The 11,379-nt window shown below is 37.1% G+C and overlaps 1 pseudogene; it reads left to right on the top strand.

The window, feature by feature from the left end:
* The first annotated feature begins 5,127 nt into the window (after nt 1–5,127).
* LOC126607993 (linamarin synthase 2-like) lies at nt 5,128–10,972 on the top strand (annotated as a pseudogene).
* The last annotated feature ends 407 nt before the right edge of the window (nt 10,973–11,379 follow it).

Below are 11,379 nucleotides of genomic sequence, written 5' to 3'. Positions count from 1 at the left end.
TTTCTCTGTGTGTATTGTTTTATGAAAACTTCAGGTTTCAAATACATTAAATTCAAAACTACAAGTTTGAGTTTAGTATGAAATTCCGGTTCATAAAAGGAGATACTTGTAAGAACACATAATAAAATATACAATTAAAGTGTAGTGAATTTGGGTTGCTTCAGGAACTCAAGTGTGAGTGCTTCGGGACTACGAAAGTGGATCAACGGTTCAATAAAACAAATAAAATATTGAATTGTTAATGCCAAAAATTGGACTTTAGGCCAATAATTTTGAATTTCTTGTCGAATTAATATATCGTTGGTCACTTTTAATTAATTCAACAGATCGAGATATACAAGGTCGATCGTAGAAGCAAAATGATGATGTTCGGTTCATATTCACTTTAGATGACTTCGAGCCAAACGATTAGAAAATAGCCTAAAATGGGGTGTACCGTAGGCGCCTCAACCTAATTGGGTACGGGCTAGAAGCAGAGTGTGCCAAAAAATTTGCTGGGGCTAAGGGACCGTGGCAACCCAGCAAAAAATTGTTGGTTGCTGTCCAAAATTAAGGCCATGGGGTTGGGCTTGAGAGACTGTTGCAGACTGCCCACCATAGCATATACAGACTGTAGGCTGCAACAGAGAACAGGCCAAGGGAAGCTGACCCATGAACAAGCTTCAGGATTAGGCAGGAGAGGTGGGCCAAGAGAGAGAAAGAGCCCAAACTGGGCTGGACTTCAAGCTTCAGTAGCAAACTGCCGAAAGGCTGCAAGAAGGTCTGATCACCGTCTGCTAAATTGCACAACGCCCAATGATGGCGTCTCCATAATACACGAGGTTGAGTAGTGACTGTAAACCATCGTCTCGATCTCTGATTCAGCCGAGGAAAGTGGATGCGATGAGAATTGCAGACCTGGGTTCTTGAATTCGTTAAGCATCGACGGGATTTGCCCGAGAAATCGTCGAAACGATTCATTTGGTCACGGCCACAAATGGTTGGCTTCGAGTTCTTCACCAGAAAACATGGTAAATCTCGGCGCTGCAGGCACGGTGTGATGGGAAGAGGTGCAGAGCTGAGATGGGACGCCAGAATGACGTCGTTCTCGAACTGCTGTCTTGGTTTTGCGCATTTGACAGCTGCTCCAGCTGGAGCTGGCTCGCCTCAGCCAAATAGCTCAGCTTAGCGCAGTTTCAGGCCGCGGCTTTAGCCGCAATTTCCCTATTTTTTTTCCTTTATATTTCTAAGGTTTTGAAAAATCCTAATTACTTATATTTTCTTTCGATTCTTGATTGACGAAAACAGTCTAAACACACTCTATAAAGAAGAATTGTATACTTTTCGCATCCAATAAGTTTAATCTTTTTGAGTAATCATTCTTATTACTAAGGAAAACTAATGAAAAAGGTTTGAAAATTTTGAGTTTTAATGATAAGAACAAAATAAAGGGTAAAGTGAATAGTACCAGGATTGACTTTTTAGTGTAAAAATGTGGTTTTTCGTTAAAGTGAACAGTACCGGATGCTTTTCGTTAAAGTTCCATTTTTACTATCCTAGTAGTGTATTATATTTGTTTATTTACTTAAGTTCGAAAGGATGTCAAATGCATTCTCGTTTGTTTCCTTGAATGCTGAAAACAGTCTAAATATGCTTCATAAGAAAAAACTGTGTACCTTTAACACCCAATAAGCTCTTGATCTTTTGAGTATTTATTCTTATAGTCTTGTAGCGTATTATATGTATTTGGACTGTTTTCAACATTTATGTGATCAAACGAGGCGTTTGACACCCCTTAGAATTTATGCTAATAAACACATATAATACGCTATTAGGATCATAAGAATGAATACTCAAAAGATCAAAAGCTTATTGGGTGTCAAAAAATACATAGTTTTTCTCTTTGGAGTGTATTTGGACTGTTTTCGGCATTCATGAGAACAAACGAGCGTAAACCCTAATTGCTTCTATTTTCTTTTGATTCTTTGACTTAAAAATTCCACTTAGAGATTTTATAAATTGCATTATGCATGAACATACGCGCATATATATATATATATGTATATATATGAGGTAAATATAAGTGTAGGAAGTTCATGCATCATAGAGAATGTTTTCATGCATCATGGTCGTTGAAAATATCTAACAGAGAACTTGACTGGTAGAAAACAAATTAAGCCTTTGAATTTGTAGATGATTCGTCTCGGAAAGCCGGAATTTCATTTCCAATGCGTTGTATTATGTTCAACACATAAAAGTTAAATTGAATCAATAACATATAAATTAATTTAATAATATATCACAATAAAATAATAAGTTAATCATCAAAAGAATGATTAAAACATATCACTCCCCTGGAAGAGTAGGGCTAGTTGATTGAAGAATTATAAAGAGATTGATAGGGATGGTGCGGCAATGTGTAGAGAAAATTGGGTGAATTCTAAGGGGTATTATCTCCCCCATTGTTAGAACTGACAATTTCTTACACAACATGTTAACACGACAAGAAAATAATAGGTTTTGAGTCAACATGATAATTAGTCGGGTCGTCATCGGGTCACATGATAAGAACCCGTTAACAATGGGTCTTTAACATGTAAACATGAAGTTGACATAATGACAAGTGAGTAACTCGTTTTAACACGTTAAGAAAAAAATATTTGATGGTTTTAATTTTTTTAACTACGAAAAAAACTTACCATAGAATACTATAGTCATAGTGTATATGTATATATATATTGTATATTAAATATGTATTATAGTATTACTATTCTATATAAATTAAAATTTTTTGAGTTTTATTTATTTATTTATTTATTTTTATAGTATACTATAGGCAAAGAGTGAGCTTAAAAAAAAATTAGAAAACACATTAAAAATAAAAATATGAAGTAATTTAAAAATACTAAACACATTAAAAATAAAAATATTAAGTAATTGAAAAATACTAAACACAGACACACTCGATACACCAATTGATTGGATCCTAGGCATGAAAAATGTTCTGCTCAAGGACATCCCGAGTTTCATTAGAGTTACTGATCTCAACGATATAATATTTAATTACTCGGGATCCGAAGCATAGAACTGTGTGAACTCTTCTACAATCATCTTCAACACATTTGACGAATTCGAACGCGAAGTGTACACATTACTAGAAATTTTGACTTTACTGACAAAATTAGTTGGTCGGTCATTTGTCAGCCATTTTGTCGTGCAAAGCATGTCGCGTAAGAGTTTTTTCGGTGAATTTTGATACTTTGTCGGCTAAGGTTGAACTTTCCTCGACAAACTATTTTTTGTAGGCATTTCTATTGTTCCCGACAAATATTTTCGTCAAGACAAGGCTTTTAAGCCGACAAAAAATATTGTCCAACCAACAAAATGTGTTCATCGCCGTGATTATTTCGTCAACATAGTCTTCCCTCTCCCGAAAAAATGGTTTCGTCAGGAGACATTTAATTTATAACAAAAATAATAAATGCTTTAATGCTCATATATATATGTATATATTATATGCATATCAAAATACAGTACTCAATTGTTACGAAATAATACTTTATTGATTGATACATTTCGAATGTACATATAGACGCTAAATGTGAAAATATACAAATCCTGTACAAATGGAAAAGAATGTCCAAGCAATCTAGAAACATAGGAACAATAAGAATTGCATCGAAAAAAGACAACCCTTCATTCAACCAAGCCATCTACACAAGTAGAAGTAGAAAGTACTAATATATAAAAACTAAATAAAGCACTATAGCATGCAGTTGCAACAATTTACACAGTGTTAGAGGTAATATCGACAATGTTCCCCAACATTTACACCATCGTGAGAAATTTGGTGTGAATTGTAGTATTTTGGATAATTTACAGAATAGTACAAAGGTCCTTATAAGGAGGACTCATTAATGAGAATACAATGTCAAATATCCTAGAAATATGCTATTAACCAAATATGGTCCCTAAACTATAGCTATGCAATCTTTGATAGCGATAATCACAATATCACCTACAATGAATAGCATCAAACCAAATAAGAAAGCATCTCGACACGCCCCTCAAGTTGGAGCATGGATATCGCACACTCCCAACATGTCAAGTAGTATTTTTTCGTAGTTAAAAAAATTAAAACCATCAAATATTTTTTTCGTAGTTAAAAATTGTACAAAACCATGTTCGCCTCCTGTCGGCTAAATCCAGGAAGTTTTTTTCGTAAAGAGCAGTGGTCAATTGGTTTGCAAAATTGACGACAGATGCCTACTTGCCGACATACCATGTTCGCCTCCTGTCGGCTAAATCCGGGAAGAAATGTCATATAAACCTCCTTGCCTAAGTCACCATGAAGAAAGGCATTTTGAACATCAAGTTGGTGTAGGGGCCAATTACGGGTAGCTGCAATAGCAAGTAAACATCTGAAAGTAACGAGTTTGGCAGTAGGAAAGAAGGTCTTCATATAATCGAGTCATTCCTTTTGAGTGTAGCCTTTAGCCATAAGACGAGCCTTATACAGTTCAACTGTGCCATGAGAATTGTATTTCACTTTGTACACCCATTTGCATCAAATGGGCTTCTTTACTGCAAGTAAAGAGGTAAGTTTCTAGGTTATATTTTGCTCAAGGGCCTGAATTTCTTTAGCTATGGCTGCACACCAAAAAGGGTCAGTGGAAGCCTGAGCATAGGTAGTGGGCTCAATAATTTTAGAAATGGTGGCAACAAATGACCAGTGAGAAGAAGATAAATTATGATAAGAAATACAATGAGAAAGAGGATATCTAATACCTTTACTCGGTGTGGAGGAAGAAGACGATTCCCTTGGAGCAGAAGACACATCAACATTGCAATGGTAGTCTTGAAGGAGGACAAAGGGTTTTGGAATGCGATTGGATCTTTTGAGTGGAATAGAAGAAGAGAGTGAGGTAGTGGAGGGTGGCGTAGGAAGGGAGATAGCAATGTCATTGTTAGGATCAAAATTTGGAGTAGTGAGGGTTGGGTTTGGGTTTTTAGCAGTGACATGCGTAAGAGATTGATTTGGGGGTTCTGATGATGATGGCGTGGGGGTGGAGAAGGCTATTTGGTGGTGAAGAAATTTGTTGTTGGTTAGGGCCCACAGTGGGTTTGTGTGGGCTTATAGGTGAAGCGATGGAATATGGGTCGGTGAAGTCTAGGCTAATAGATGGTGGAATTGGTGAGCTGATGGATTTTGGTGAGGGTTAAAAAGGATAGGTGTGGTAGTGGAATTTGGAAAGGTGAACGGAAAAAGGTTTTCATGAAATACCACATCTCTGCTAGTAAAATTTTTTTGAGCTTCAATATCATATAGACGTTATGCTTTTTGCCTACAAGGGTACCCAACAAAAACACATTTACAAGCTATTTGATCAAATTTGGTGTTGGGTTGGAGATTGGTGGCAACCAAAACGCGGAGATGGGTATATGTGGGTGGTTGATTAAAAAGCAGTTCATATGGGGGTTTTCCATCAAGAATTGAAAGTTGGCAAGCAGTTAATTAAGTAGGTTGCAGTGAGGACACACTCCCCCCAAAATTTAAGTGGAAGATAGCATGGAAACGAAGGGCGCGAGCCATTTCAAGAAGATGACAGTGTTTTCTTTCAACAACCCCATTTTGTTGGGGTGTATAAGTGCAAGTGTGCTGGTAAAGAACCCCATGGTTTCTAAAGAAAGGTTGCATAAAGGAAAATCCCCCCCCCCCCCAATTGTCTACACGGATGGCTTTGATTTGCTTGTAAATTGCGTGGAGACAAAAGAAAAGAAATTTTTTAGTAGATGTTGTGTCTCCGATTTCAATCTCATCAAGTAGACCCATGTAGTGCATGAGTAATCATCAACAATTGTGAGAAAATATTTAGCACCATAATGAAATGCAATTTTATGCGGACCCCATATGTCATGATGAATTAAATCAAAAGGTGCAATGTTCTTTATTGAACTAGAAGGAAAAGGCAATCTAGTTTGTTTTGCCAATGGACAAAAATCACAAACATGCGTAGAAAGATGAATATGAGAAAATTGCTCAGATAATAAATGGAGTTGGCATCAGATGGGTGTCCCAATCGAAGGTGTCAAAGGTTGTGTTTGGTGGCGACATGGAAGGTTGAGGTAGAATGGAATTGGGAAGCAAGGTGGGTCGGATCGAAATAGTAAAGGTTTCCGAGCCTTTTACCCAATCCAATCATCTTCTTCGTGTGCAAGTCATGTATATAACAAAATATCGAAAAAAAAACACAACCATCGAATGTTTTGGTAAGAAGAGGAACAGATAAAAGATTCACATTGAATGCAGGGGTAAAGCATCTTTGAGGCGTAAAATTTCAGTAAAGTGAATAGTGCCTAATGACGTGATTTGTGCTTTTTCCCCTATGGGTAACCCTACTGGTGGAAGAGAAATATGTGAACTGGTGCTTAAATGATGTAGGGAGTGGGTGATGTGATACATAGCACCACTATCTATAATCCAAGCATCCAATAATTTGGTGTGTGTGCTAAAGGGAGAATTCAAACCAAAGTTTGCTTGGAACGTTGAAGCTTCCTCTTTACCAACATTGTCCATGATTTTTTTACATTGTTCAAGAGTAATATGCGGAGTTATGGACTGTAGGTGATGAGTTTGATGGACTAAGCCTTGGACATTGTTGCTAGATGACTGTTGACGAGGACCATTTTTACGACTTTGGAATGAGCGGTTGGCACCCTCAAATCGTGATGACTCTTTGTCATGCCATTTATGCCCTAATGGGAAACCATTAAGCCAAAAACAAGTTTCAACAATGTGATTATTACCATTGCAATAAGTACAGTGTCGTGGTCCTTTCTGATTGTCGCGGGACGAGGAAGATGATGAATTGTTAAACGTGGTGAAACAATTTTGTGAACTTTGTTTACCATTGCCATTCTTCTTGTTAGATATGGAAAGCATAACTATATTCTCATTGTTGATGGTTGAATTGGAAGCAATCCGACGTTGTCTTTCTTTTTGTAAAATAAGGCTATATGCCTTCCGGGTAGTGGGCAAGGGCGACATGAGTAGTAAGTGCCCTTGAATCGTCGCATAGGACTCATGGAGCCCTATGAGAAACTGCATTAAATGTTGCTGCTTCTCTCTAGCCAAGATGGATTTCAATGCACCACAAGAACAAGCCTTTAAAGCATTGAGGGAAGACAACTCGTCCCAATAGCCTTTCAATTTGAAGTAGTATGTAGATACAGACATTTGATTTTACATGAGTGTGGTAATATCTCTCTCAATTTGAAAGATCCTAGGCGCATTGCTCTGTGCAAATCTTTCCTCCAAATCTGCCCAAATTTTGAATGCAACGTTTATAAATAAGACGCTATCTGAGAGATCTCTCTCTAATGTGTTTACAATCCAAGATAAGACCATATCATTGCAACGTTTCCACCGAACGAACTTGAAGGTTCTGCTGTTGGGGATGGTTGTTTGATCGAGCCATCAATAAAGCCCGTTTTGTTTTTGGCACTAAGAGCAATTCGCATTGAACGACTCCAAGTTCTATAACTTTCAGTGGTTAATTTTGTCATGACTAAGACCAGACCAGGATGGTCGGAGTGGTGAATTAGAATGGATGATTGAGGTTGGAAGAATCCATATCTGAAAGTGGATTTTGGCCCCTCTTTATTTTGGTGTCGGTGCCGCTGCTCGGCACCGTGTCTTCTCTGTCGTTGTCCATGTTGCTGCCAACCATGATTGATCACTTCAATAGTGTTTTGATGAAGGCCTGGATGGTCTCTAAGTACCATGAGAAATTTGGTGTGAATTGTAGTATATTGGATAATTTACAGAATAGTACAAAGGTTCTTATAAGGAGGACTCAGTAATGAGAATACAATGTCAAATATCCTAAAAATCTACTATTAACCAAATATCGTCCCTAAACTATAGCTATGCAATCTTTGATAGAGATAATCACAATATTAATTACAATGAATAGCATCAAACCAAATAAGAAAGTATCTCGACACATCGGCCCCCTTAATTTGCTTGGGAGGCATTTCCCCAAAAGCAAGTTGATAAGCTCATATTTATATGTATTTTACATAAAATTCACTTGTCTTTTCTTAGTTAGTTCCTTATATTTTTGAGCTATTTACTATGTTTTTGTGTTTTGTGTGATTTATCAAGCAAAGAAAAGAAAAGTAGCACAAGTGAGATATTAAGTAACAAATTTGTCAAAACTGCCTGTGCAGATTAGCTGACTTTGGAAGCATACTACGAACAGCTCAGAATGAATGAGAGAATGAGCCTTATATGCTTGGACAGCTACGTATGTCCATTTTGTGGAGAAATTTACGGATTGTTAATATCATTTTTCTAGAAGACGTTATGGGCATTGTAACACTGAAAGGTTCAGAAAAGGGCTAAGCAGATTTGGCTAATAAAATGAGAAAGTAAAGGCACTTGTTTTGTGTTTTGCTTTGTCATCAACACTCAGTAGCAAATGGGGTTATGATTGCACTCATTTGGCTTTGGAGCAAGTGGAAATGTACAGCTAGAAAGAGAAGGCACGGCACATGCAAAAGGAGGAGACATCAAAAAGCTCACACACATGCAAGGATGACATACACACACATGCAAACTGCATGGACAGGTTGGAGGGCAGAAAATGTGTTTGTTTTGTGGTTGAAATGATGAAGAACATGTGTGTGCAAGTGTAACAGCTAGTACAATGTGGAAATGATGATTACATGGCAGCACACACACATGGGAAAGCAAAGAATGCACATCACATGGAAACACAAGGCACATGGGCAGAAAATGGGTGATTTGTGGCTGAAATGATGAAGAACATGTGTGTAAATGTAAAGGAGAGACATGGCAGAAAATGTGTTTGTTTTGTGGCTGAAATGATGGAGGTCATATGTGTGCAAATGTAAAGGGAAACATGGACATCACACACCCATAAAAACTGCACATGCAAGGAATTGAAGTGGTCCTCTCCTTAGCCTATAAATACATCCACCATTCCCCTTCCTAAGGAAGCTTGATCCATCCAAGAAGCTACATTCTCAAACACTTTCATCCCTTTCCTTGCCGTGAGCACTACCCATTTCATCCATATATTCCCACAATTCACAAACCATTCTACACATCCATAAATCCCAAAACACAATTCCATACATTCCCTTCCCTTTGCCGTGGCATCCATCCAACCTAAATACATTCATAACCTTTCCATATTTCCATACACATCCTAGACACTTGCTGCAACAAGGTGGTGAAAACAAAGGTCCTTGGCGTTTCAAGCTTGGAACTTTGGAGCATTTTAGGTGTACTTCATTCTTGCTTTCAATGTCTACTTTGTTATTTTCTAATTTTGTTGCAGTTATGAGTAGCTAAACCCCTATTTAGTTAGGGGGAAGTTTGAAGCCATGAACATGCTTGAGATATGAATTGATTTCTTCCAATTGTGATTTGATAAGTTGTGATTGCAATTCAATTATCTATCTTCTTCATAATTGATTCTTGCATGTTTATTAAGGATGCATACTTAGTTTTCATGCATGAATTAGACGCTAGAATATAAATGAGTTTCATCTAATCGTTACAAGTTTATATTCATGAGTAGTGAAGGTTGTTTGTCACAATTGCGTTAATTGAATTCTTGGCAAACGTATCATGCATTCATAGTTACAATTAACTCGTCAACACTTATGATTTTTATTGAATGTAATGATCTCTGATTGTATCTTTATGATGCATTCATATAGGGGACTTTTAGAGAATGGTTTGGGTTGTTGCATGCATTCATCCAATTCAATGAGTAAAGGAAAATCTGAGGGTTAATTTGTGCATCACGGTTAATCTGGGGTGTTGAGCATCATAGTCTATTGAAAAGCAATTGGAAATCGATTCATATACAAGTGTGTCATGTGTGAAGAACGGACCTCTAACTAATCCATCCATCATCTTATTTCTTAAATTCGTTTTACAATCTGCCTAGTTTTATAACTTATTTGTTTGTTTCAAATTCATCAAAACTAAAATCCCCCTTTTACTTTCTTGTTTCAAAGTGTTTAAAATCTGTTTTGTTTGTGTTCAAAACCCAAATTTCGTCCAAAGTTGTGTTAGAGTCAGAAACTGCCTAGTTTGTGTTTTTAGACAGTTTTGAGTGTTTTTAAGTTGTTTTGAGTCTTGTGAACCTGTTTTGAGTCATTTGAGTCTATTCAAATGTTTTTAACTTTGTTTTTATGTTTTTGAATTAGTTTAGAGGTTTTAGCAAGCCCTCATAATCCCCGGTTTAGAACGATCCCTACTTGCATTTATACTACAATTTGACAACAAGAGGGTTTAATTTGTGTGTTAAGTTAATATTTCGCATCACAAGTCACTTAACTCAAGCTGAGAAGACACTAAATATTTGGAATGCCTTGATAAAAAGAAACCCAATTCAGTTGTGTACATAAATTAGAGCAGCGTAACGATGATGACAAACCAGCATTTGATCGAGTTTGCATGGGGGCTGGCAAATAGCAAGCACCCATTTTTATGGATAGTTAAGGCTGACGTGGTAAAGGGTGACTCACCAAATTCACCATTTTTTTTAGGAGATTAAGGATAAGGGTTATATTGCAGGTTGGTGTGCACAGGACCAAGTGTTAGCTTATCCATCTGTTGGAGTTTTCCTAACACATAGTGGTTGGAATGGAGGTTAGCTTATCCATCTGTAATTTGCTGGCCTTCTTTTGTGGAGCAACAAACGAATTGCGGTACTCATGCACTACGTGGGAGATTGGAATGGAGGTGAGCCCTGATGTGAAGTGCCACGAAATTGAAGAACTTGTCATTGAAATGCTAGAAGGAGAATGAGGGATGAAGATGAGGGAAAAGGCAAAGGAATGGAGGAAAAAAGCTGTTGAAGGTACTGATGTTGGAGGATCATCGTACAATAATTTTGAGAGATTTTTTATGAAGGCACTCCAACTTGGTGAATCACTTGCTACAAGATGAGGAACACGTTTGGTCCCTTTTCATGAACTATCAAATATGCTTTTATTGACAGCGAATTATCTTATTTTCATATTTCGTGTTACCTTATAATGTTTATCTTTGGTAATTTGGATCTCAGTTTCTCTAGTTTTTGTAGCCCCTATAAATAAACAACTTCCCATGTCGGAGCTCATCCTTGGTTTTCTATTATGTCTCTGATTTTCTATCTTCTTGCTTTATTTTGTTTCTTTCGCCTATCAATATGTGATGCATTCAGAAACCTCAAATGCATTGGCTTGGTTCCATTCATAAGTATTCATTTTCTTGGAAAATTTTATTTTGTGCTTAACCTGTGTGTAGACACTGTAATTTCATAAGCATGAATCGCAAGTTCAAGCATGCAACCAAAAAGTCAAGTTGCTCTACAT

Source organism: Malus sylvestris, chromosome 1 (assembly GCF_916048215.2).
Source record: "Malus sylvestris chromosome 1, drMalSylv7.2, whole genome shotgun sequence".
In the NCBI taxonomy this organism is placed as follows: domain Eukaryota; kingdom Viridiplantae; phylum Streptophyta; class Magnoliopsida; order Rosales; family Rosaceae; genus Malus; species Malus sylvestris.
Note: the sequence above shows the minus strand (reverse complement) of the source record. Positions and strands in the feature narration are given on the sequence as shown.